At 39.6% G+C, this 25,296-nt stretch overlaps 1 long non-coding RNA gene across 1 annotated transcript; it reads right to left on the bottom strand.

Annotated features, from left to right (window-relative positions):
• Positions 1 to 9,124: 9,124 nt before the first annotated feature.
• LOC102072549 (uncharacterized) lies at positions 9,125 to 23,928 on the bottom strand. The gene is made up of 4 exons (XR_271461.4): positions 20,968 to 23,928; positions 18,300 to 18,381; positions 10,799 to 10,956; positions 9,125 to 9,517 (listed from the first exon to the last, which is right to left on the bottom strand). It is a non-coding gene; the product is annotated as an uncharacterized LOC102072549 (long non-coding RNA).
• Positions 23,929 to 25,296: the final 1,368 nt, after the last annotated feature.

The following is a 25,296-nucleotide window of genomic DNA, read 5'->3' on the forward strand; positions in this document are numbered from 1 at the left end:
CATTTTACATATCATGAATCTATTACTCCTCTTGGCTCTTTTGACTCCCAGTTAAATGAAGGCAGGAGTAAGCTTCAGGTAAGTAGTCAACTGTTTAGTACTGTGTGCTTAGAAAGAGTGAAATTCCTTCCAGTGTTGACATTCACAGTTGGTCTGTCTGGTCAGTGCCACGAAAATTACCTGTAACAACCCTTGTCTGAGCCTAAGCAGTTATAAAGGAAAACATTCCTATATTTTGCATATATGTGTGTGTGTGTGTGTAAATAAAATTATCTTCAGTCACTTTTATAATCTTGAATATGAAAATGACTGTGTTGCTCAGCAGATAAGGCAAAATGTTCTTATGAAATGCCCACGCAGAGGTGTTGATAAGGCTGCCTCTCAGGAATCAGCATTCCTCTCTGACCACTGGATTTCATAAACACAGGGAAAACAGCCCTTTGCTAGCCTGTAGCATATTCTAAGCCTGCAGAAAGAAAAGGAAGCTTAATTCATCATCATAATTGCAGTTTCTTGGCATAAAAACAGTCCTGTGAAATGTAACACTAAGGCTTGTTATGGGATTTTTTTCATTTAGAAGAAAACCCTACTGACGAGTGTGATTTGTTGTAAATGCCTTTTTGTCATTTCAAGAGCTCTTCTATAGATATTTCAGACATGGTTCCCCTGAAAAAGCCACCAAGCTGTGTTTTTTAATGGAAGGCAAGAACTGGAAACAAGACATGCTTTCAGGCATCTTTGTGTTTTGGTGGTTTAAACCATGTGTAACAATAGGGGAAGATTTTTAACATAAGTGAGAACAGACAACATAAAATTAAAATGGCAATTAAATAAAAACAAGATTTTCTGTATTTAATAAATGCAAAGTTTGGGTCCCTTCAATCCCAGGAGCCAAAGAAAGGATAGAGAAAGGCAAGTCCTTCAATTATTCATAGATATAATTCAGTAGCAAGCAATTATTGCCTTTGGTTATAGGAATTCAGTTGGCATTGAGCAATTAAACCAGATGTCTTTTTCAAAAAGAAACTATATAACTTTGACAAGGCATTAGCACCTATCCCCTCCAATTATGTCTTATTGGATCCAAGCTGTCATCCAGGAGAAGATGGGTGCTGGAGTTGTGATCAAATAAAATATAGTGAGTTATAGTTGTGTGTATGTGGAATGTGGGTCCCTATACAGATATATCTCCTCTCTGCTATGGTCTAATTATCATTTCATTTCAATAAGGTTCAACAAGGCATCATTTTAGGAGAAAATTAATTTTGTCCCTATTGTGGAGGTCTTACTCCATTTTCCTTTCTGACTTGGAAGAATGTCGAAGTATCTTCAAATTGCCATAAGAGTATTCCATAAACACATGAAGGGAGAGGAAAACAAACAAAACAATCTCTCTGCTTACTGAGGGTGATAACAAAAGAAATTAAGTTCAGTTAGTCATTTAAATTCTCCAGTATGTTTCTTTCTAATGTGTTTGCAGGAGGCTTGCATTTCTTCATATCTTGGAGTAGCTTATCCACTCTTATCTAAGCTTTTGTTTTCACCCTCAGTTTTCTTTATATCCAGTTTTAGTGTGCTTTGGCACTCCTTTTCAAATAAAAATGAAAACCACTGGATTCATGCATTAAATGAAGTGTTCAGCTTCTGTGCACTCCTGTCTGTTGGGAGTACACTCATTTAAGACTGTGGTGGTCACAGACATCACACACTTTTAATATTGAGCTTATATCTAAAGTTATGCTTTGTAGAATAGGTGAGTACCCCTCCCAGAACCAAAAGGCTTGCATGTTATCAGGCATTTAGGCTTACATGTCTAATCCAAAACTATGAGATTATAAACAATGCTAAAGACTGCATTTATGAAACTGTTGGAAAATCAGTCTTGGCTTGACAGTTAGATCATTCAGCACAATGATTTTACCTTTGATCCTGCTTAGGACCACAAGAAACACAGTGTCAGCCATCCACAGCAGATATCCAAGCACCTTCAGAGCATCTGATGGTCTGTGTCATGCTGAGAGAAATGGGAAATTGTTACTGCACAGCTAGAGATTTATAATTCTGGTATAGTTACTGAAATTGCTACTGCACAGCTAGAGACTTATAGTTCTGTCTAGGGTGTTTAGGTTGCCTAATGAAAGGGATGACAGGTCACAAGGAGATTCCACTGTTGGTTAAATGACACCCAAAATAGGCCAGATATGTCAGAGGGATGTTATACCTGGCTCTGATGTAATCCTTGAGGACTTTTTCATGGAAGTTTAATTAATACCCCTGGTAAACACAGGGCCTGGCAAAGGTTATTTGAAATACCTACTTCTGTGAGCAACTATATGCCAAGGGATGCACATTCAATACATTCTTGCCTGAACTATTTCAGAAAAATGTCATTTGGGCTTTGGGGATAGACTGCTGCCTCATTAAGGTTCGTGAAATGGGAAGGACAATGAAAAAAACAATGCACATTTTTACCCTTTGGTCCAAAGTAGAAGATCTTTAAAGTATAAGCTGAACCTACTGTATTAACAAGCATCTTCCTGAAATTTGATTCGTAAACCCTCACTAAAGTACTCCAACAAACCAAACAATAAATTAAGACTACTTGAATAAACAAGATCAAAATATCCAAATTCAGAGTGATAAAAACCTACAAATGTAATTGAGAAAAGTGTTGGGTTGCAAAAGATGATGCTATGGTATTAAACACTAGAGGATCCCAGGTAATTTCTGACTGTGACCCTTGGGTGACTCCCAGCTCACCCAAATTGGAGCTGCGAGCTGGCTCCCTGAGGAAAGGTGCAGTTCATGTGGCTGCAGTCCCACTTCTCAGAGAGAGAGAATCTGCAGGATTGACAAACTCAGATCAGGGAATTCAACAGCCTGGCAATGGTGCAGACCTGCCCTGGAAGTCTGTGTGCCCAGATAGCCAAGAAATCAAACACAGCAGCCTTCTGCCTCACAGCACTTTTCATTGCCTTGGGACAATCAGCCCAAAGCTGTGTTCCTCCTGTGCAGAGCATCCTCTCTTGTAACAGCTTGTTTCTGCTCTATTCCCTGGCACAACAAAGGTTAGAAAGATTTTTTTGTAAATTTGATTGAATTTCATTTTCCTTTTGGAGCATATCCTTTCAAGAAATAACTGAGCATTCAAGAAAGCAACACTTTGCATTTAAAATATAGCTCTGGAGGGGGAAAAAAAGCAACAAATTAAATCCTCCTCTTCTCTAGCAGAGAATACAGCTTTGGCTTAGTGAACATCTTTTATCATTCAGATATGCTGTTGCAGCACTCAGCCATGCCAAATATTTATTCAAAGGGAATTCCTTTTGATTTTCCTTTTATTCTGTACCTCATAGAATGTTCCAATGCAGTAATCATTATCTAAATGATTATTCAGATGGATAGTGCCACCATTATCTTAATTGTACATCCAACCTTGCTGCAATCCTTGCAACCACATTGCTTATTTCAAAAGTCCATTTTTAGTTGTTGCATGGAAATAAAAATCTTTAACCTTGGGATAGAAACAGCAAAGGAAAAAATATTACGTTAAATATTTAAATGGTATTTAAAAGAGTGAAGAGCAGGAGGAGGAGCAAATGATGTTGTCACTAGAAACCACCTTCCATCAATTGTAATGCTGAATGAACAAATACTGTCAGATGCTAATAGGATATGCATATTACCAAGCTAAAGGTTTAGAATATTTTATTTGAGATCTTCCCTAACTTGTGTAGGAAAGGACATTTCTATTATATATGTATATTTTATATTTATTTGGTATATATTGGGTGTTACTTGGGGTATTTATTTATTGGGCATTGCTGATGGTTTATATGTATATTTTATAAAAGGATCATATATTAAAAAGTATATATTGCTTCTAAAAACATATTAGTTGTGAGTTAACAGCATATTTTGATGAAAAATCCATCTACAAGAATAGAAAAACAGGGCTGCCCTTAACAGGCCACAGCTGTGTCCAGTGAGGATGAGCGCTGTAAGAGAGTGGGTTAGCTGGGTGAGGAGGGAGATGGGGTGTGTTGGCTATGACAAAGAAGAAGATGAAGAAGACGATGAAGAAGAAGATGAAGAAGACAATGAAGAAGAAGAAAAAGATGAAGACAATGAAGGAAGGAGAAGACGACAAAGAAGAAGAAGAGAGGAGGAGTCAGTAATGTGAGACGATGCCCATGAGAAATCACCGAGAAGGTATGGAACATTTGCAATAAGATGACAACAAATAAAACCTATGGATCCCAGAAATTTTCCCAGAAAAAAAAAAATAAAGAGAAATACTAAATAAGTGATGTATCCATTTCTCCTGAAAGTTAAGCAACTCAAGGCAGTAGTTTCAACTGAGGATTGCAGAGAAATACCATCAGCTGAACCCGGGTGAGCTGCACCTCAAAGCCACCAGATTCTGGCTGCAATACATGCACACAGTTCACTGCACCCTTGTGGCCAGCTGCCTTGCTCTGCCTTGAGGCTGATTCCAGTGCCTGGCACCTGCCAACACTGCTGATGCACGGGCACAGCTCTTGGGCACCCTGTGGGGTGTGCCTGCATTTCTGACAGATTAAAAAAAAAAATTAAAAAGAAAGGGGGAAACACCTCTGCTGTCTCAGGATCTGCTGGTGGAATGCGTCTCCTTTTGTCCTGGCAGGATGCCAAAAAATTCATGTCCACCATATTGGAGCAGACCTTTGAATGCTTACACATGTGCATCCCTAATATCTCTGTCACTCCTGTCTCCATACACAATAACACTCTGCAAGTTAGTGCATTTTTCACCTGAATTCTGTACTCCTGAATCTCCTTTCCCATTGCTTGAATAAGCCATCAGATTTGTGCAAGGACCTACAGCACTGGACTGGCAGAACGCACTATTGTAAACCTGTGAATATGCAAATTCTCATTGAACTCCAGCAGGCTGACAGTGCCAAACTGACCACAATCAGCAATTAAGGGCAGCCACACCCAGCCCCTCTGATTACTAAGGACCAGCTGGGACACAAGAGGGTTTATTTCCTGCCACATTTCCATGCCCTTAATGCAGCAGAAAAATGGGTGAAAAACAGTGCAGAGAGCATCGTGCAGCCCAGCCCCAGAGGACACCATTAACCCACAGGTGATTTGCTCTTCATTAGAGGGAGGTTGCCTCTGCAATGATGTGGTCTCATTTCTTCACCCTAACTTCTACTTCCCTTTTCATACAACTCCACAGAAAACTCTGACTTTAAAGAAGGCAACATCTGTGCATAGCATTTTGTCATTTTCTTTAATTTTCTGTCTTTTCTAATCACTACCAATGCTGTCTTCTTCTCAATTGCTCTATTTTTTTTTTATCTAAGCCTATACAAGCTTTTTTTATGGTAGTGTTCTGTTCATTTCCCCATTATTTCTTAGCTAAAACTTTCCAATTATTTTGTCTTTAGTTAAAAGACTTCACTTCTTCAAATTCACCCTGGGCAACTTCATTATTTTGCTTTCCAGCTATCTATCCAGTGTCAATTATGGGACCATTTTTTGCTGTGTTACTGAAGCAACGATAGTCCAGTTCCCTAACAGAGTGATAACAGCATTTCACTCACAATTTTATTTTTTTTTAATTGCTCATGGATTTCAATCTACTTTGTGAAATTCATTTCTATTTTAAACACGATGAGGTAGAAATGTGATGAGCTTTTAAATGAGTGGAGGCTGGGAATACAGACATCATTGCCTCTCTGTTGGCTTTGACCTCATTTTGCCGGCAACTAGAGCTACCCACTACAAAAAAGATTCAAAACAAATGGCTGATTTTTGTTGATAAATTTGCCCAATTAGCAATATTTTGGAGGCACTTGACACCACTGAATCAAAGAAGTGACCTTGATATCAGAATATTGTACCTCATTACACTGAGAAGGATAACCAGAATGAGCACCTATTTTATGAATTATTATTTCTCATATTATTTTTTATCTTTAAAATGTATAAGTTGCCATTAAAAGCACACCTTAACCAAAATAACAGCTTTGGATATTTCGGAGATACTTAGGTCTTGAGCTGGAAACAATATTTGTGTGTAATAATTGACTAATTAATCAAACCTAAAGGTCAGGCCTAATTTCCTTGAAAGTCCAATAATCCTTTTAATCTGGACTGTCACTTTTTAGACTTCCCATGTGGTTTTCATTGTGAGGCTCTGTGCTGCAGGGGGATGGGTGATGCTGATTCACGTTCCCTGGCCTGTGTGCTGCATTCTGAGCTAATTCCCATTCCCAGCCTTTCTGCAGGAGCCATTTATGGCAGTCAGCAAGGAAGGGCAGGGGGAGATCTTGGGGAAGGGAAAACTGGGAGAGACCCAGCTGTGTTTCCTCAGGTTTCCTGTGGAAAAGGGGAAAAGGAGGCAGAGTCTTGACAGTGATGGGAGGATGTGACTTCCCACGTGCCCATACACAGAGGGGCTTCCTGAACTACTCTGGGGCTCACACAGCTGGAAGTCTATATTAAATACATGTTCAAAACTTTATTATTATTATTATTATTATTATTTAGATTTTCAGAGATTTCTTAAAAATGTTGCCAAAACCTAAAATAAGGACAGTATGTTTTTTTCATATAACACCATAATATTATATTTTTATTATATATTAATGATATATGATTTTCAAATAATACTATATTATACTTCATATAATACTGTATGGTTTTTTCATATAATACTTCATATAATACTTTTTCATATAATACTGTAAGTTTTTCATATAATACTATAATATTATATTTTTATAATATATTAATTATATATAGTTTTCATATAATTCTTCACATAATACTTTTTCATATAATACTGTATTTCATATAATACTATATTATATTTTTACAATATATATAATATATCAATTATATATAATTTTCATATAATACTATATTATATTTAATATAATACTGTATGTTTTTAATATAAAACTTCATATAATACTTTTTCATATAATAATGTATGGTTTTTTTCATAGAATACCATAATATTATATTTTTATAATATACATTATAATATATTATATATAATTTTCATATAAAACTATAATATTATACTTAATATAGTACTGTAGGTTTTCTCTCATATAATACACCATATAATACTTTTTCATATGATACTGCATGTTTTTTCATATACTATATTATTATACTTCATATAATAATGTGTTTTTTCATATAATACTTAATATAATGCTTTTTTCATATAATACTGTTTTTTCATATAATACTAGGGGTGTTTTACCTTTTGAAAGATATACCACCAACTCCAGAAACTTTATATATAACATATATATAATATTATATATAATCTATAATATATATTATATTAATAATTATTTTATATATTTATTATATATATATTAGTAATATAATATATATAATTATATATTATATTAATTATATATATATATATATATATATATATATATATATATATATATATATATATATATATATATATATATATATATAATAAATACTATACTAAGGTAGCATGAAGTTTCCACAGGTGTTAATTTCAGTTTTTCTGAGATCGTTTTTAGAACAAATGGCATTCAGAAGATATTTTACCCCATGGCAAAAAGGAAAACAAGATAGGGGAAATGCATTTGCATTTTGGAAATTAATCTGCTTCATAAATATACAATAAGAGAAAGTTACTGCTCAAAGTCACTGCATCCTGAGTAGTCATAAGAGCTCTTTAGAAAATAAGGAATTTGTTGTAAGTTTTCTTATCCTTTTGATTCTAGTGTCTAATGAAAGAATGGTAAATTTTCATTATGTGTAGAAACTGGTGATAGAGTCAGACATCCTTGACAAATTATGTTTAGCCAGGACATCTTTTTCCATGTTCAGAGTCTTATGAATGTGTTGAAGCTTTCCAAAAGTCTTTCTGTTGCTGATAATGAGCTACTTTTCTCTCCCTTTCATTGCAAACCAGTTTGCAAGAAGATTTAGCTCAGAATCTACCCAAGTTGCTCTCTTATTATTCTAAATGGAGATAACCAGCTCACACTAAAATTATCTTTCACTGAGAAACTTGGAATAATTTAGGAGAGAGTTGAAGACTGTGTCATTAGTCATATCTGGAGGAGTTTGTATTTGAATATTGCCAATTAAAGGTGCCCTTAGAAATAGCTGAAAGAGGAGCGACTCCTGAGGCTTGTGTTGCTTTCTAATTATATCTTGCTCAGAACTCCAAGTCCCACAGCACCCAGCACTAACAGGAGTTAGAAATGGCATGCATTTCTTGGAGGACTCTCACCAAACAATTTTTCTGGCTTGCACTGAATTTCTAGTGATTCCATAAATTTGGCTATTTCATCAATGCTTCCAGCATTTTGTGTAGTAAACAGCTTTTGTAAACTTATACTGGTATTTCTGTCAGAAAGGTTTTCTGCTCCAAAACCAATGCTTTACCACTTTTTAATATCATTCAGTGGTTTCTAATCATCTCCCTTTAATTGTATTTTTAGCTTTCTGAGCTCTCTTTTGGGCCTTTTTTACTTAGTCACACTTATTCTGTTATTATTAAGTAATTCCTGGCTCCTAGTAAGTTTTGCTGATCTTTGAATAAACACAAAAGGTTCAATAGCAGCTTTATTGATGCAGGAATAGTAGAGAAGAACCAGCTATTTTTGTGTTGGAGACATCATTTCCATATATCAAAATGTTCTTGTTATATCTGAAGGAAAATTCCTCTGGATTCCCACTTCAGTCAGTGAGTACATTTAAATGGAGGAGAGTTCCACTCTGCTTTTTCAGTGAATGTTCTTCCCTTCGCATGCCTGAGTAGCTACAACTTCTCTACTCACTGAATTTGCTTTTCCGTGTATCTTCCACCACAGTTATTCCCTTTGCCTTGGCAATGTTATGGCATTTTGTTTGAAGAACTTGGTTTAGGCCTCAGCTCCTGCAGGTTCAAATATCAACACAGACATAGGCCAGAGTCCCAAAGGAGAACCTAGGATTACCAAACCATTAAATTTCCATAAGATGATAGCTCTATAACCAGAGTACATGGGTCATATCTTCTCCTTGGCTCTCTCTGTTGCATAAACACAAACCTGTAGGGAACACTGTATGTTTAAGGTGATTTGTCTTCTCATTTAATTTTCAGCCTACACGGTGTCTGTGCAGGGAAGAGCAGCACTGCTGAGCCCCAACAGGAAAGGGGCTGTTGGTCAGTCAATGGGACAATTCAAAATTACATTTATTTGTGGATGCTTGTTCTTCAACCAAGAGGTACCTGCAGTATTCCAGGTGTTTCCACCCAGCACAGACTCCTCACACCTACAAATTTCATCTGGCTGGAGGCTTTGCTGTGAAGGCAGCACAACTGCATGGAATTTCCAGCAGCATTCCAGGCTGACAGGCAGGATGCTGGGAGCTGAACATAACTTCTGATCTGCTGACCAGGTTGGTGCTCACTCTCAGCTCCATTGCTTCTTCCTTCCACAATTTCTCCTGGGTACTTCATTACTGAGTTCTAGGGAAAAGAATAAAAAAAAAGGCATGCCAGAGAAAAGCAGAACATTTATAATTTAAGAATAAATAATAAAGTTGCTGGAGGGTAAAAAAAGCATGAAAGTTATTAACTATGGTGGTAATATCTATTTTAAATGGTAATGAAAAGCAGCCTGCTCTGAAAGAAAACTATTAAACAAAGGCTCAAATAAAATTTTAAATCAGGCTAACACCACTGCTATTACCTAACCTGCCCAGAGTTTACCTGAGGACCTGGTATTTTGCATTCTGGCAGACTCAAAGTTCATGGACTCCATCTGATGCTCTGCTCTCACCATTGGTTTTGACAGTCATACCAGAATAAAATTTTTCTGAAAGGATGAGCAAGCCTATTAAACTCAGAGTGGGGACTGAAACTGGGAGCTGATGGGGTTTTATAAAATGGTTCTGTACTGGTTGCAGTTATTCTGACACTGTTAGAAGGAGCAGGATCTGGTCTTTTCCTCTGGATTTTGTTGCAGGGCAACACCAAGTATGGGTTTATTCAGCCTCCAAGAGGCATCAAAGAAGTGCAGCACCACTATTTGTTGTCTTTATTGTTGTTTTGCCTCCAATTTTACACATATGGTTGGTGTGGGATGGTGCCTTGTCCCATTCCTGTCCTGTGCTGCCCCAGTCCTTTGCTGTGTGGGACAATCCTGGGGGTTTGCTGGTTTTTGTGGTCTCCTTCACGTTTTTCAACAGGTTAAAGCCAAATGGAAGCATCTTTAAGTGTGACACAAAGGAGAGTTACTGCTGGGGACAGGGTCAAATACATGATTATAAAACCACAAAACTTATTTTATACCATGGTTATTAATTTCAGAAGTCACAGACATGTTCACTATCTCTCCAGCTGCTCCCATCCATCACTTCCATTAGGCCATCCTTTCCAGACAACCAACACTATTTTAACACTGTATTTTCAACTGCAATATGATGTGAAAGCAAATGCCTGACTTTTTCCTAAAAAAAAATAAGGGCAGGAACAACAGATAGGAATTAATACTTACAAACTTAGTGAGAATTATTTTTCCCAACCATCTACCTCCTTAACCATGCTCCGTTTAACAAAATGTGCTTCCTAAACTTCATGGCCTGCTGTGTCCTAAGAACACAAGGTGTACAGGTGTAATAGGTGACTGTATTTTGAGCAGGGGAGGAATGGCAGATATCTGCCATCTATGCAATACTACATGCAGGGCTCTTCTCTGTAGAACAGAATTCAAACCACATTTTTCAACCATAAGGAAGAAAGCCAAACCTTGCTGTGTTCAGACCTTCTTGTCTTTAGCCAGGGTTTAGCAGATACATTGGAGATGATTCAATTTCAGTGGAACTGTGCAGGGATGCAGAGCAAACAGGAGCTCTCTTCACTGCCTCAAGGCAGAAATGGATGCAGCAGTGAGAATAAAGGTCTGTCTGGAAAGGACAAAATTGTTTGATCAGATCAAAAACATTTTTTCAGGAGAAAACTCAGAAACCAGAGAACAAAAATAAAAACTCCTTTTTTTAATCATCCAAAATGAGCTGAGTTCAGCTTGGCCTTTAAAAGGAAGGAGTAAGGAAGGAGCTAACTCTGCAACCAAGACACGAGGTATGATTCTTCACACCTTCAGTTAACCACAGCATGCTCATTTGTGTGGAGCTGGAACACAAACAGGCCTCCAGCCTACAAAGTGCAAATCCCAGAAGGAGCTGCTGCTTAAGCTGGTTTAGTGTAGGGAGTACAGTATGGGTAAATGAAGGTGGTATAGAATGTAATCTTATCCCCTAAGGAGTTGCAGCTGGACCAAGTACTAAAGCTTAGGAGCAGGCTGATGTTAACAGGCCATACTTGTAGCCAATAAGAAGAGTGTTATAAAAGGGTGGATTGGTGGGAACTGGAGTCAGTGCCTAGAGGAGCAGCTGCCTACAAGAAACACCAAGGAGGTATGAAATTCTAACAATATGGAACCCGTGCAATGTACTGACAATGGAACTCTTATACTATAATGACAACAGTTTAGTGCTGAATTAATTAATTGTAGATGGTAAATACCTAATGAAGCAATGCAATGATTTAAATCACATTTAAAGTCACACCTGTGCTGGTGCTGGGCAGATGGGAGTGTACACCAACTCAGTGATCCTGGATTTGCATCCTCAGTGTCCTGGGTTGACTTTATGATGCTTTTATCCCCAGTCCTCTGTTCTGTTTATGCTGCATAATAAGTTTTGAACCTTTAAGCCTTGTTCCAGAGAGTGAAGGGGGAGGGAAGAAGCAGCAGTTTGTTTTCAGACACTGCACTCACTCCTCCACATTCCTACTCCTGGACTGTGTTGTCTGCGGATGGACAGACAGCAGGACAGAGCTCTCCTTTGCTTTAGTTAGTTTAGCCAGCTGAGGCAAAGAAGTTCCCTGGGCTGTGGGGGTTTTTCCGTTTTCTTTGGCCCTGTTTAACCTGCTCTGGCCTGAACACCCAGGGCAGCACCGGCAGCTGCACCTGAGGCCCACCAGGCCGGGCCTGGCCCGCGACATTTCCAGCACTGAGGGACTGAGCAGAGCCTGAGGGAGCTGAGCTGCACCCCGGGGAGAGACTTTCTCAGTCTGTCATCTCTCTTGGAGCAGCAAGGGATTTTAGTGTTTAGTATTGTTTAGGTTTTATTGTTTAATAAACAGGGTTTTTCCACTTTTCTCCAAGGAGGTAGTTTCTCCTAGACTAGTTGGGAGAAGGGCCAAATGAATCTGCTTTCCTAGAGGAGCCCCTTTGGGGGTTCTCTCCAAAATTTGCCCTGAACCAGGACACTCAGCCATGAGGATAACCTGACTCTTCAGATGATGGCATACTCTACTTGCCAAGCCTCCAGTGGAATCCTGCTGCACAGTAGCAAAATGGCATCCCACTGAGAGCACAGCCACTCACAGAAACAAGGTTTGGTTCTTGTCCAATAAATAGATACTACCTTCCACTTGCCCTCTATTTCCTTCACAGCTTCCTTCTTTCTGCACTGTTCTCCAGCTTTTTTCCTTGGAAACCAAGCTCCTCCACCTCCTTTTCTACTTTGGGCCAGCACATTCCTGCAGTGGGAACAGGGGCCTAGATATGGAAAACAATTCCCCCAAAGGAGGGAGTTACCTGCAGGTGCTGTGCTAATGAAGGGTTGCGGCTGACACAATTGTAATGCTTAAATAAAAGCAGAAAAGGCATAGAACCATGTGCCATGGGGAACTGGGTCGCTTTATAGAAATAAAGGAGGGGATGAAAAGGTGAGACAGTCTCTCATCACTAGACATGAGCTCACCTATAGGCCTTCCTTGTGCCTCCCAGCAATGACACTGGCTTTCTTTCATAGCAATTCATGCATTTCAAAGGGCCAACAGCATAAAAGGATTCCAAAAATAGGTTAAAGCCTGAAACCAAAAAGCAGCTGTTTCATTAGCAACAAGAGAGGCAGAAGGGGAGAGAACTGTAGGACAGAGCTCCCTAAGTGTGCCAAATGACTTGCATTTCATGTATTTTATGCTATCTAACATTCTTCTGGAATCAGGACACATTTTAGATGTACAGTAACTGATATAGCTAAAAACCCACTGTGTGTGCTCTTTTCTCCTTACACCAAGAAGGATTACTGAGAATCAGAGTCCTGGGACATGAAACATAGCAGCACTCCCTGTTATAGGAGATCCTACAGGATCCTCTTGCACTGGAACAGGAAGCTTGCATCACTGCTGTGCTCTGATGTAACAGCTGGACACATACTCTGAACTGGTGCTTATCAGTGTCACAAAGTGGATCCTCTGCATCCTACACATCCCTGGACTTCTCCCATAGAGAAGAAATCCTATCCATGAAGTTCAACATTCTCCCTTTTTCCAAAGCCTCTGCAATTCATCACAGGCCAAGTTCATCTGCTATGAATTAAATTATCATCTATCATCTTGGAATGACAGCCTGGAAACAAAATGTAAATGGTGAGAGAACAAAGAGTAACTCAGTGTCCTCAGTCCAGGCAGGATTCACTGGGCTAGGTGGCAAGAGAGGAAACCCATCCTCTGTGTGTAAGTGCATAGATATTCCAGTTTAGAACAGGTACTCAGACTGAGTTTAGGAATGGCAGATCTCAGAGCTCATGACATCATTAGACCTGTGCCAGAGAACTTTGTTTCAGCAAAGGGTAAGTGGCACTGTCTTATTTTCTGAAAAATCCCTTCTCCAGGATTTCTTCTGGGAAGCCGGGAAGCCTCAGAGAAAAAAAAGAAAACAATATGCTCTTATTTGCTTCTCCCTTGTTTTGCTGCTTTGGAATGTGGCTGGAGATTGTTTATCCAATATGTGAATTGTTTTTATTTAATGACCAATCACCATCCAGCTGTGTTGGGACTCTGGAAGCAGTCCCAAGTTTTCATTATCATTCTTTGTAACCTTCTGTCTATATACTTTCCCTGTTCTTTAGTATAGTACGCTTTAATATAATGTAAGTGCATAAAATAATAAATTAGCCTTCTAAGAACATGGAATCAGATTCTCAATTCCTCCTTTCTCCTGGGGACCCCAAAAAATACCAGAGGTAGGGAAGGTCAGCAGCCTGAGAGGAGTTACAGAGAATTGCCAGGTCTGGCTGCAGCAAGGGCAGCCCAGACACAGAGCCATAAGGAAAAGGAGGGTGGGACAGGGCAAGGGAGGGGAAGGAATTTGCCCATAAAACAGCAGATATTGAGCGGGAAGGCAACTGCAAGTCCTTTTCTTTTTCAGGCTAGATGGAGCTTGTACAGATGGAGACCAAACTGCTCCTAGACAAGGACCAATGGTACTTGTGACAGTACAAAACGACCACAGCCAATTCAAGTGCTCAGCTGCCAAAGTCATACCTGAAAATATGCTGCTCTCTGGGCAAAGAAAGCAGAAGTCCTTTCTGCACTGCCTCTCTCACTGTTTGCCTCAGTTTCAACCTTGGAAGACACCCAGTGCTTTAAACACCTAGGCAGATGGGGTAGAACTGATCCAAATAAATCAATTAAGAGGTCCACATCTGAGCTACTTGGATTAGACTCTCTCCTGAATTGTTAATGGACATCATGCAATTCATCATGCACTAAAATAGAGAGCTAAAATAGGACAGGTGACTCATGCCTAAAAATAGATAATGACTTCCATGAACTGATAAGGGAAGCCTGGAGTGTCCAGTTCAGCTGCAAATGCATATAGAGCACAGGTGTCTGAGGTGGAGAGGGGTGAATCCCATCCCAGGTTGTTGCCAGTAGCAGGAATGACTCCTTTTCCAGTAGTGCCTGCAGATCCACTGGGACAAACCCTTGAGTGCTGTGCTGCCTTTCTCTGGCTGCCTCCCCTGCCAGAGCACAAAGCCCAGGAACATGACAGAGCTGAGACACACAGCACAGCTCCTGCCTCTTTAAGGTACCTGTGGGAACCCAAGAAATTCCTCTGGCTGCCCTGGAGGACTCGAGACCCCGACAGAGAGCTCAGAGACCTGGGCACAGAGTCACAAACACCTGTGCCTTTGATTTTAGCCCTTAGAAAAAACAATCGCCAACCTTATATGAAGATTCACGAGCCATCAAAGTTTAAGCAGAATGATAGTTTGTTACAAGATAGAAAAGGAGAATTTTGAGTTTTTAAAATGAGAATTCAGAAGGCAAGATAGAGAGCTTTAGGCGTGCCTTGTCCTTCTTTCTTCTTCTTAACCTCCATCTTCTAGGTGATGTTGAGAGTTTTAGATTAGTTTAGAGTAGAGACGGACTGTCTAACACAGGTAATAAGTATTGGAACATTATTGTAAATAAAGTACATGTAATTTTTAGTATAAAAAGATAACACTGCCCTGAAGGTGGTCAGTGTGCTTCAACCCAACCTGCTGGAGAGACCTCAGCAGATCAGAGAAAGAATAGTACAGATAAACATAAAATAAACCTTGAAAAGCAGAACAGAAGAATCCTGACTCCTCCTTCAGCTGCCAAGCTAAGAAAAGAGACCAACACATCTCAGAGTCATCATGACCACAGAGACTGTGAGAGGCACCTTTGAGCTGCATGGAGATCACAGACACTAAAACAAAGTGCTCAGCCCTGGCTGCACTCTGCAGCACTGCAGAGGAGCTCAGTGCCACGTGTCAGGTGAGTGCCCATGGAACTCAGTGTTCCTGTTCCTCCTGCCACTCCCCAGCTTGTCAGGACCCAGGACATCACTCTGGCTGTCCTGAGCAGCCCAGACCCCTTATAGGGATCTCAGAGCCCCTGGCACAGAGCCCAAAACGCCTGTGGTTTTGATTATGACCCGTGGAGCAAGTTACCAACCTTAGATGAAGATCTGCAAGCCATGACAGTTAAGTAGAATGATAGTGAATTTACCACAAGGTGAAAGAGTAGATTTTGGGGTTTTTAGAATGGGGATTCAGGGGAGCAAGATGGAGGGATCTGGGCGTGTCCAGCCTTTCTCCTTCTTTCACTGTGATCCTGTGGGGAGAGGAGCTGTGGGAATAGGGATGCTTGCCTTGTGTGGGTGGGGAAGAAGAGAGAGGGTCCCAGTGTGTCAGGCCAGCTGGCTCAAGGACAAAACCACCTGGTGGTGACCAGGAGGATCTTTGCTGGCAGGAAAGTAATCTCTGGGGCTGAGAGGAAAATGGTGCTCTTGGAAAGAAATGCTCTTGTAACAGAGAAGAAAAGACTTAACCTTGCAGGGCTTGAAAAAATTCATTGGGAAGACTTGCATGAATTTGAAAGCTTCATTTACCCATGTCACCTGCAGAGGGGCTGCAGTGGGGAACTGAGCTGCCAGAAAAGAAGGGGAAAATGGTTTGGACTGCCCAGCCTCATCCAAAACCCATTCCTGATTCTGTGTCAATTCCAAGATCAGCAGGGTTCCTTTACATCAAATCTTCCCACATCCCTCTAACATCACAGCATTTTTCTCATGATCACTGCTCCTCCATGGGTACCTAAGATCTGTTTTTACTGGGTGACAGAATGACTCCCCTGCTCAAGGCACAGTGAGTGCTACTGAAAAAGCCCTTGGTTCACTGTTAGCTCTGCCCAGCCAAAATCCTTTCCTTCAGGGAGGAGATGCATGATATTTTCACTGTTAATATTAAAAGCAATATTAAAATATCGAAATTTTGTGTCTACCATGATACTTTTGGATGTTCACACCTGATAGACAGCCTGTATTAAAAGCTGTATTAAGGTTTTTATCTGGAGTTACTATGAATAATAAGCTTTCCTCCTAAGCATGCCTGGACAACTGGTTGTCAGAAAACATGTATGGCTACTGTGTGTCCTCTTTACCCACATTTCCTATCATCCAAGATAACCAATCTTTCCCTGACTTTGTCCCAGAGCAGTGCTGCACTCATCCCAGCAAACCCTGATGCTGGCCAGCAATCCCCTGCCAGCACGCAGAGGGAGCAGCTGTTTAACTCACTGTTTGTGCACCCAAAGCACCTGTGGGCACGATCACAGATCCACTTTTAAGTACCAGAATATAAAGGATTTAGTCAAAGATATTCTGGAGCCACCAATAACATAACATTGCAAAAATGTGAGCCTTTTGGGTGACTATCCCAGTGAGTGCAGTGCAGATTCTTGGTAATTAGTCCTACAAACACCATCATTAAACTTTAAACTAATATTAAGAAAATGTGCAACTGAGCATGCTAATAACAACAGCAGCCAGTTTGTTATACTGAATGTCTCCATAAAGATATTTTTTATAACACCTTTGGCACAACTGGGACCTTGCATAATTAAATTTGATTTCACTTTCTTACAACTCTAAGCATAACTGGAGATTTCTAATTAGCTACAATTATTCTTTTAGAAATGTGTTTCTGTTGAGTATAATCTTGTATTCTTCTAGCCAAATGCCATGTGTATTTATTATTATTATTATCTCCTACTGACAGCTTTTTAACTGAGACACTTTGACCGAGATAAATAACTATATGCCTCCCAACCACGGTTCTTTGTGTGGCATCTGCTTTGGGTGATAAAATAATTGACTAAGTGAAAAAATAGCAATTTATGGAGATAAGATAATTTTCCATTCTACTATTTTAAGTAGAGATAAAAACGCAGGCTGATTATCTTCTAAATCTAACATTTCCACGCCCCACCCTACCAAAAGCAAGAGGGAGAGGTTGAGTTACCAGCTAAAATGGAAACAGACAAAAAGTGATAAATTGGAGAACAAACCAGCGGAACTTATTTACTTCTTGAGAAATTAATGAACCCCATGAGCTCATAGGTTGCAAGGCAAATTAAATAAATGTCTTTCCCTTTTAAAATCTGGGGAATTACAGCAAGTGGAATTGACTTTATGCTTGTCTTCCCCCTAAATTCACTTCAGGTAGCAGTCTGGTGAAACACAGAAGGGAAATGGCAAGAGAAATCTACATCAAAATGAAAACAACCTTAAGTGAAGGAGCTGGAGCAGGTCAAGGAGCAGAGCAGTGCATAACTTTAAACATTATAAAAGTTATTTTGTCATGCTTACCATTTCCTTTCTTTAAATTCATAGATGTAGGCCACAGTACACTTTAGGAGCTGATTCTATCACAGAAGATTTTGAAAGGACTGACCAGCAAGTTAAAAGTAAATAAAGTTAGAAAAGCACTTGTACTTATCACATATAGTGCAGGGTCTCAGTGCTTTCCAGGTCAGTGCTGTATCTGACTCAGTTTGCAGTTTTCTCATCACCAAGCATTCAGAAATTCTATATCTAACACATACATCATGTTACTCAAATAAATAATGAGTTCATTTTACTTACTTGCAGATTTTGATGCTTACAGGTTGTTTATTCTCCATGCTTTCCAAATTCCTGTTTCTGGACAGAAGCCTTGGAAATTTACCTTGGGGTGGGGGAGAAAGAAGCTAAAGTTTGAGTTACAGCATTTCAAGAAGCACACCAATGCCTTCACCCCAGCATTTTTACCTTAATGATAAAATTATAGCAATTGACAAAAATTTGAATCTTAACAACTGAATAGGTTTTTGTAGGCTAAGTCTCAGACTCAGCCTCTTTTCTCCAGAAATATACCTGACAAAATTGGTTTAAAAAAATAGTATTGAATAATGTAAATATATAATAATATAAAATAATATTGAAATAGTTACAATATTGAAATTTCATGTCTACCATGATACTTTTGGATGTTCACACCTGAAAGACAACTTGTATTAAAAGCTGTAAAAATTTACCTAATAAAATATTTTTTTTATTTTTAAACTTATTTTGATACCAAAAATTACTTGATTATGGAATCCAGCAGAATCCAGCTCACACTTTTAATATGCCAAAACCACTTACGATTACACTTTTAATATGCCAAAATCACTTAGATTAAACAGGAGGTTTCACTTTTGGCATATAAAGCTGTGTGTTCTAGGTCACTGACAGTAACCCTCTGCCATAAAGCAGTAATAAGCTTTATAGTTTCATTAAAATATTACTTTTCCTTTTGTGTATTAACAATGGTTTCTTATGCTGTTCTCTTTATCTGTTTGTATTTGGCACAACTATTTCATTATTGATGTAAAGCAGCAATTCAAAATTCAATTATTAATTTTCATGTAAATCTTTCTTGTGTAAATAATTGATGGGGAAGATGAGCAGAGGCATTTGGAGCCAGCAGTTGCTATTCCTTCTGCCTCTGTCAACCCCCTGGAAAATACAGCTTTTGGGGGAGATAACTTGAATTCCCCAGCCTTGTATCAGTCCAGATGGGGAGTTATCTGAATCCAAATCTCTGCTCTGTCCCCCAAAGCTGTGCCTTCCCCTGCCTTGCATGTGGTGAAGGACCTGCCTCTGCATCAACTCCCAATTGTCTGCATCATGAGGAGGCTGCAGAGCTGCAGATTGCTGCCCCTGCAGGAGCCTCATTTGCCCAAATGCCTATCAAAAAATGCAAAAATTTAGGAAAAAGGCCAGGCAGCAGAATGCTACTGACCTACATCATAAATTGTGCTTGACAGTGGGAACTGAGTTGTGCTCTGCTCCTTTGCAAGGATATTTGTCTGCTGGCTTCACAGATGTTACTTCTGGTTATGCCAAGCTACTCCCATGGCACTCAAAATGCACCATCTCCATCTGCATCCAACCCTCCCAACCCTGCTCTTCATCACCCAGAAATTCCTCTTTCCATTCATGGCCCCAGCCTGCATCAAACCCCTGACAGTCCCCAAACCCAAGGGAGAAGCTGTCTACATCTAGCCGGGCATCTCCTGAGGAACACCAAGTCTTTTCCATGGTTTTAATATGTGATTTTCACAGCAATTAATATGCTAAACAAAATCATAGAATGACCTCCTTTCATAACATTTAGGTTTTAAATTTCATTACAATCTAAAGGAAATACTCTGGAGTAGAAAACAGGGTAGTCTGAGAAAGAAATGTCAGCGGCTTCCTCCTACTCTGCCCTGCTAATATTTTAATACATAAGTATTTTCTTTAAAAGTTAAAGAGAATTGTAAGCTGTAAGAGGGAATAAATGTTATAAAGATAGAAATCTCTATTGCCATTTATGTGATAAGTTAAAAAAAGCAACCCTCTTTGCATGCTTGGGGGTATTTTTCCCTCAGAAGTCACTTTTTAATCTGATTTAAATCCAATTAAGTCCGAACATCTAAAATGAAGAGCAAGTCTTTGAATTTATGTATAACTGATTTAACTAATCACTGCTTTACTGCAGAGCTACTAAGCAAACAAACTATGAAAAATAAATGTGAAATTAGATCCAAATCGCAGACAGCCTTGATTTTGTTTTTAAAATAAATAAATAATCCTCCTGCATAAAGCATGGGCCTCTGATTTCTACCAGCCAGTCAAAGCTGCAGTCATTTTAAAAGTAACGGTGGAAAATTATTTTGTAGTTAAAAGGAAATGACTGCTTGTTTTTTAACCTCACTTTTTGGACAGAAAGCGCTTGAGGAACTTTCCTCCGGACAAACCGAGGACAGCCAAGCAGCTGGGGAAGTGCAACTACTTCAACAGCTCTGTCTTGATTTAGGATGTGTAGGAAATACAGCCCTTTGGGACACAAAAACTTTTAGGAAACACAGCCCTTTGGATACACACGGCCTTTTGGGACACACACAGCCCTATGGGACACAGAGTCCTTTATATAACACAGCCCTTTGGGACACACAGCCCTTTGGGATACAAAAACTTTTAGGAAACACAGCCCTTTGGATACACACGGCCTTTTGGGATACACACAGCCTTTTGGGACACAGAGCCCTTTATATAACACAGCCCTTTGGGACACACAGCCCTATAGGAAACACACCCTTTAGGGAACACAGCCCTATAGATAACAGAGCCCTTTGGGAAACACAGCCCTATAGGAAACACACCCTTTAGGGAACACAGCCCTTAGGGACACACAGCCCTATGGATAACACAGCCCTTTGATCCCCCCTGAGAGCTCCCTCCTCACCTGCCAGCTGGTGCTGGATGCTAATCAGCACCTCGGGCTGCTTTCTTCCAGTAATTAGTCCAGGTATCCCGTGCTTTACTCCAACTTCCTCGTAAATCAAGCAGCTTTGGTAACCCAGTGATATCTCAGAAGCATGTCTGAGTCTGGAAATCTCAGCTCCCACCACATCTTATCTGCAAGCTGAACCAAAATTGTGTTACTGTCATTGTACTGCAGCACGGTGCACGTTACAGAATTCATAATTGTATAACTACGGGGAAAAGGAGTAACTTTAAAGCTCCCTGGCATACAATATCTCCCTTTAAAGTTGTTTCCTGTGTGCAAGCCCCTGTTTGATCAATGAGAAGCCCCTGGAACACTGCCAGGAGCGTGTGGCTCCGTGCCTGATAAGGCAGCTCCTCGCTGTGCATCACAGGCTGCAGAGCTGCAGGCACAGCTCCTCCCAGACAGATTAGTGCAAATTAACGTGTGCATCCAGCAATCTTGCTGACATTTTCCCTTCCCCTCTCACACACATCCTCCCAGCCGCTGGAGCTGGGCTCACAGAGATTTCATCAATGCAGAGCAGCTCATTTGTGAAACACCTATCAGCTGTCCATCACAGCTCAGAGCCAGCTGCTAATGCTGTTTGCAGCAGCCCAGAAACCCTGCAGCTATTCGGCCTGGGCACTAAGAGCAAGGATGGCAAGCCCAAAATGACAGCTCTTAACTCATTGCCTCACTCCTTTCCATGAAATAAAGCTTTTCCTCCTCCCCTTGTGAACTGTGCAACAGATTGCAAAGTTTTCAGAGAGCAAAAAGTGGGAAATCTCACACATGTGCCTTGGAGATAAGTCTTAGGTGTGCATATGAGAAAAGAAACTCACTCAGACTGTGTCTTAAACCCCAGCAGAGTTCTGTGCATCCACCTCAGTGCTGTGGCAATGGGCAGCAGTCAGCTCCTGCTGTCATTTCTCTGTGCTTTTTCCCAAGGTTTAAGGGAAAGCATTGCTCAGCTAGAGGTCATCTTCAATTTTTATAACACTTGTTTTGATAATCCAAATGTTACCACAGGTTAAAAGAAAAACTCCAATCATTCTTAAGCCACTTGAGGATTCTCTCATTCATTCCACAACATACAAATGTTCCAATTTCTCATCTCCTTTGCAGTCCCTTCCTAATAACCCTTGGCACTGAAGAGGATTAAGGAACAGATGATTTTTGCAAATCATAGGACACTCGCCAAGCATTAACTGAATGCAATTAAAGGTCCAAGCACCTCACTTGGACCTGCAGGTATTTCTCTTCCTGCACAAACAGCCCAGAAGAGCTCACAGGAAACAGCAGAAATGCAAGAGATTGCAATGCAAACAAAGTCCAGGTGAGATCCCAGGGTTGTGTCAGGGCTGGATTTTAGTCCTGCACCTCTCCATCCCAGGAATCAGCCAGCCATAGGAACTGGTTTCCTCAATCACCTTGGTGCACTGTGAGCTGCCCCAGCATTGCCCTTTTACCTGGTATCTTTGGATATATTACAGTCCAGTTAGCCAAGGTGCCATGAGGAACACATTTCTGTCCTTTCTTTTAACAGTGATATATTAGGTGATTTTTTTTCCCCCTAAACATTTACAACCAGAAAAAATTGAAAGAAAAACATACCATCAAGAGATTTAAACTATTTCCTCTCGGCTGTGGAAAAGGGTGAATTAGTTAAAAGGCAATAAAAAGTGATGGATTTGTGGGAGAGCAGAATTAGCTATGATATATTTTAAAGTACTTTTGATATATTTATTAAAAGTCAAGATGTGCTTCAAAAGAAATCCCAGTACACTTCCAAAAAACTGCATGGCTTAAAAAAGATGCACTTAAGAAATGAATCAACACTTTTTTTACAAATTTGCATTGGGATTTATCAGTGTTGTACCAGTAGCAGGGAAGGTTTGGCTGCAGCATTCTAATTAGTACAGATCTTATCTAAGTTTGAGCACTCTAAATTCACAACAATAGATGAGATGGTTTATTACAGTATTATTATTTTGTATCACTTGCTTTCCTGCAAATTGGCTACCAGGAAAAGTAAAATATATGGCTGTCTAATTTTACAGTATTTACATTTTACAGCATTTAGAATGGAATAGTTTTCCCCTTTCCTGCCTACACTGCAGGCCCTGTAGGAAATGCAAAGAAAATAGGGTGGGCATTGCTGATGGCAATGCACCAGTGAGGTGGCATTCATTAACTTCTCCTGCATAATTAGATTTAGGTATGTCACCTTTTCAAATATAGCGTAAGCGGTTGATTAATTCTATTTCCTACTTATAAGCCCATAAGCAGACTAAAGGAAAACAGATGGGGGAGGGAGTGAGGCAAGGAAGAAGGAAGCCACAATTTAAGAATTGCTTGAGACTACAATAGATTAGAAAAACAAGCTAGGGAAACTCATACACACACACAAATACACTCCTGTTATTCAGGCTCAGCACATCCTCCAGAGGACAGGTTAATGGCCACTATCTACCCTGACCAGATGAAGTCCCTTCTCTTAATCCCCTGTCCTGCTGAACCTGAATCCACTGCTATTTAAGTTTGCCATAAAATATTTTCCTTGCTTTGCCATGCTATTACCTAATCAGTGAGAATATTATATCCCAATAACTTGTTTGTGTTCCCTCTGCCAGGAGCAGAGCACAGGTAACTCTGCCTTCCTGAGCCAGCTCTAAACCCTGCTCCTCATTCTGGATTAATATCAAGAAAAAACAGCTCCTTTCTTCTTTAGCAATCCCAATTTTTTTCCTCTTCTCCCCACTATTTACTCAATGCCTCATTAACCTTCACAGTGCCTGTGCCACTGTCATATTTCCTGGAAAAATCCCTTTGCCAGGATTTCTTCTCCTGGGAAGCTGAGAAGCCTCAGAGAAAAAGGAAAACAATAATTATCTGATTTGCTTCTCCTGCGCTTGCTGCTTTGGAATGTGGTTGGAGCTTGTTTACCCACAGGTGATTGTTTTGACTTAATGACCATTCACTGTCAGCCTGTGTCACACTCTGAGGAGAGAGTCAGGAGTTTTCATTATTATTCTTTAGCTTCTGTCTGTATCCTGTATGTATTCTTTAGTATAGTTTAATACAGTATAAGTGCATTTATACTATATATACTACTATATATACTTATATACTATAGTATATGTACTTATATATATACCATAGTATAAGTATATATATATATATATACTATATTTAGTATAGTATATTATAATAAAGAATATATTGTACTCTTTAATATAATATAGATCATAAAATAACAAATTAGCCTTCTGAGAACATGGAGCCAGATCCATCATTTCCTCTCTTCACTGGGGATCTCAGAAAACTCCAGAAGCCCGTGCCAGGCTGCAGGAGCCACTTTTCCCTGTCAGACACAGGAGCCTCACCTGGGGATTCCCTGTGGGGCAGAGGGAGCCTGGTGTGTGTCACTGCCCTGCAAGAAGGCTGTTTTCTTCAGAGAACAACAGCCTGAGTGAAAACCACCTTGTCAAGATATAATGGCCTTCCTTTCCCCCGCCTGAACTGGGGAAAGCTATTAAAAACTACTAGAATATGAAAAGGGAAAATATTTATTGCATGGTTACTTATACATGCTACATAGTCACCTTGAATTATAATAGTGCTCCTGCTTTTAGCTGCATTTTTAACCTTCTGGAATTTTCTTTTCTTCAAGCCAAAAGAGAACAATAAAGAAGATAATATTTCATTTTATGCTCAGTTTCTGCTAAAAATCCTGTGATTTCGAGTTCTGCTAACACAGAACGTATTCAGTATTTTGCTATTATGTATTAAAAGTATTAAAAGTAAATGGTAAAGCAACAGGGCTCTGACTACCTCTGGTATTAGGAGAATTGTGAACTTTTGGAGTTTTTTAATGGAGATAGAAATTATAAATATCAGCAAATATTCCTCAGTGCTTCACCAATGCTCCCCCTGAGCAATTTGTTTACTGCTTCAGGATATCACACAGCCGTATATTTCACTTTTCCTGGTAGTAGCCAATTTGCAGGAAAGCAAGTAATATAAAAATAGCTATTTACTCAGTAACAAGCAGTACAGTACATTATCACTCGACATTGATGTTGTTAGAGGATAGCAAATTGATAATCAGTTCTTATTCTGTAACTTTGTAAACCATCTGCTTCTATCATTGCAAAGCATGCTCAGCTGCAGCAAAGCCTTCACTGCCATACTAACCAATAATTTGCTTTATAATGTCTAAAGATAATGTTGTATCAAAAGCTTTCTAACTGCCTCACCATTTAAATAAGTGGATGGTTGGGGTATAGAGAGATTCTGCAGAGA

The sequence above is a fragment of the Zonotrichia albicollis genome, chromosome 6 (assembly GCF_047830755.1).
Source record: "Zonotrichia albicollis isolate bZonAlb1 chromosome 6, bZonAlb1.hap1, whole genome shotgun sequence".
NCBI lineage: Eukaryota > Metazoa > Chordata > Aves > Passeriformes > Passerellidae > Zonotrichia > Zonotrichia albicollis.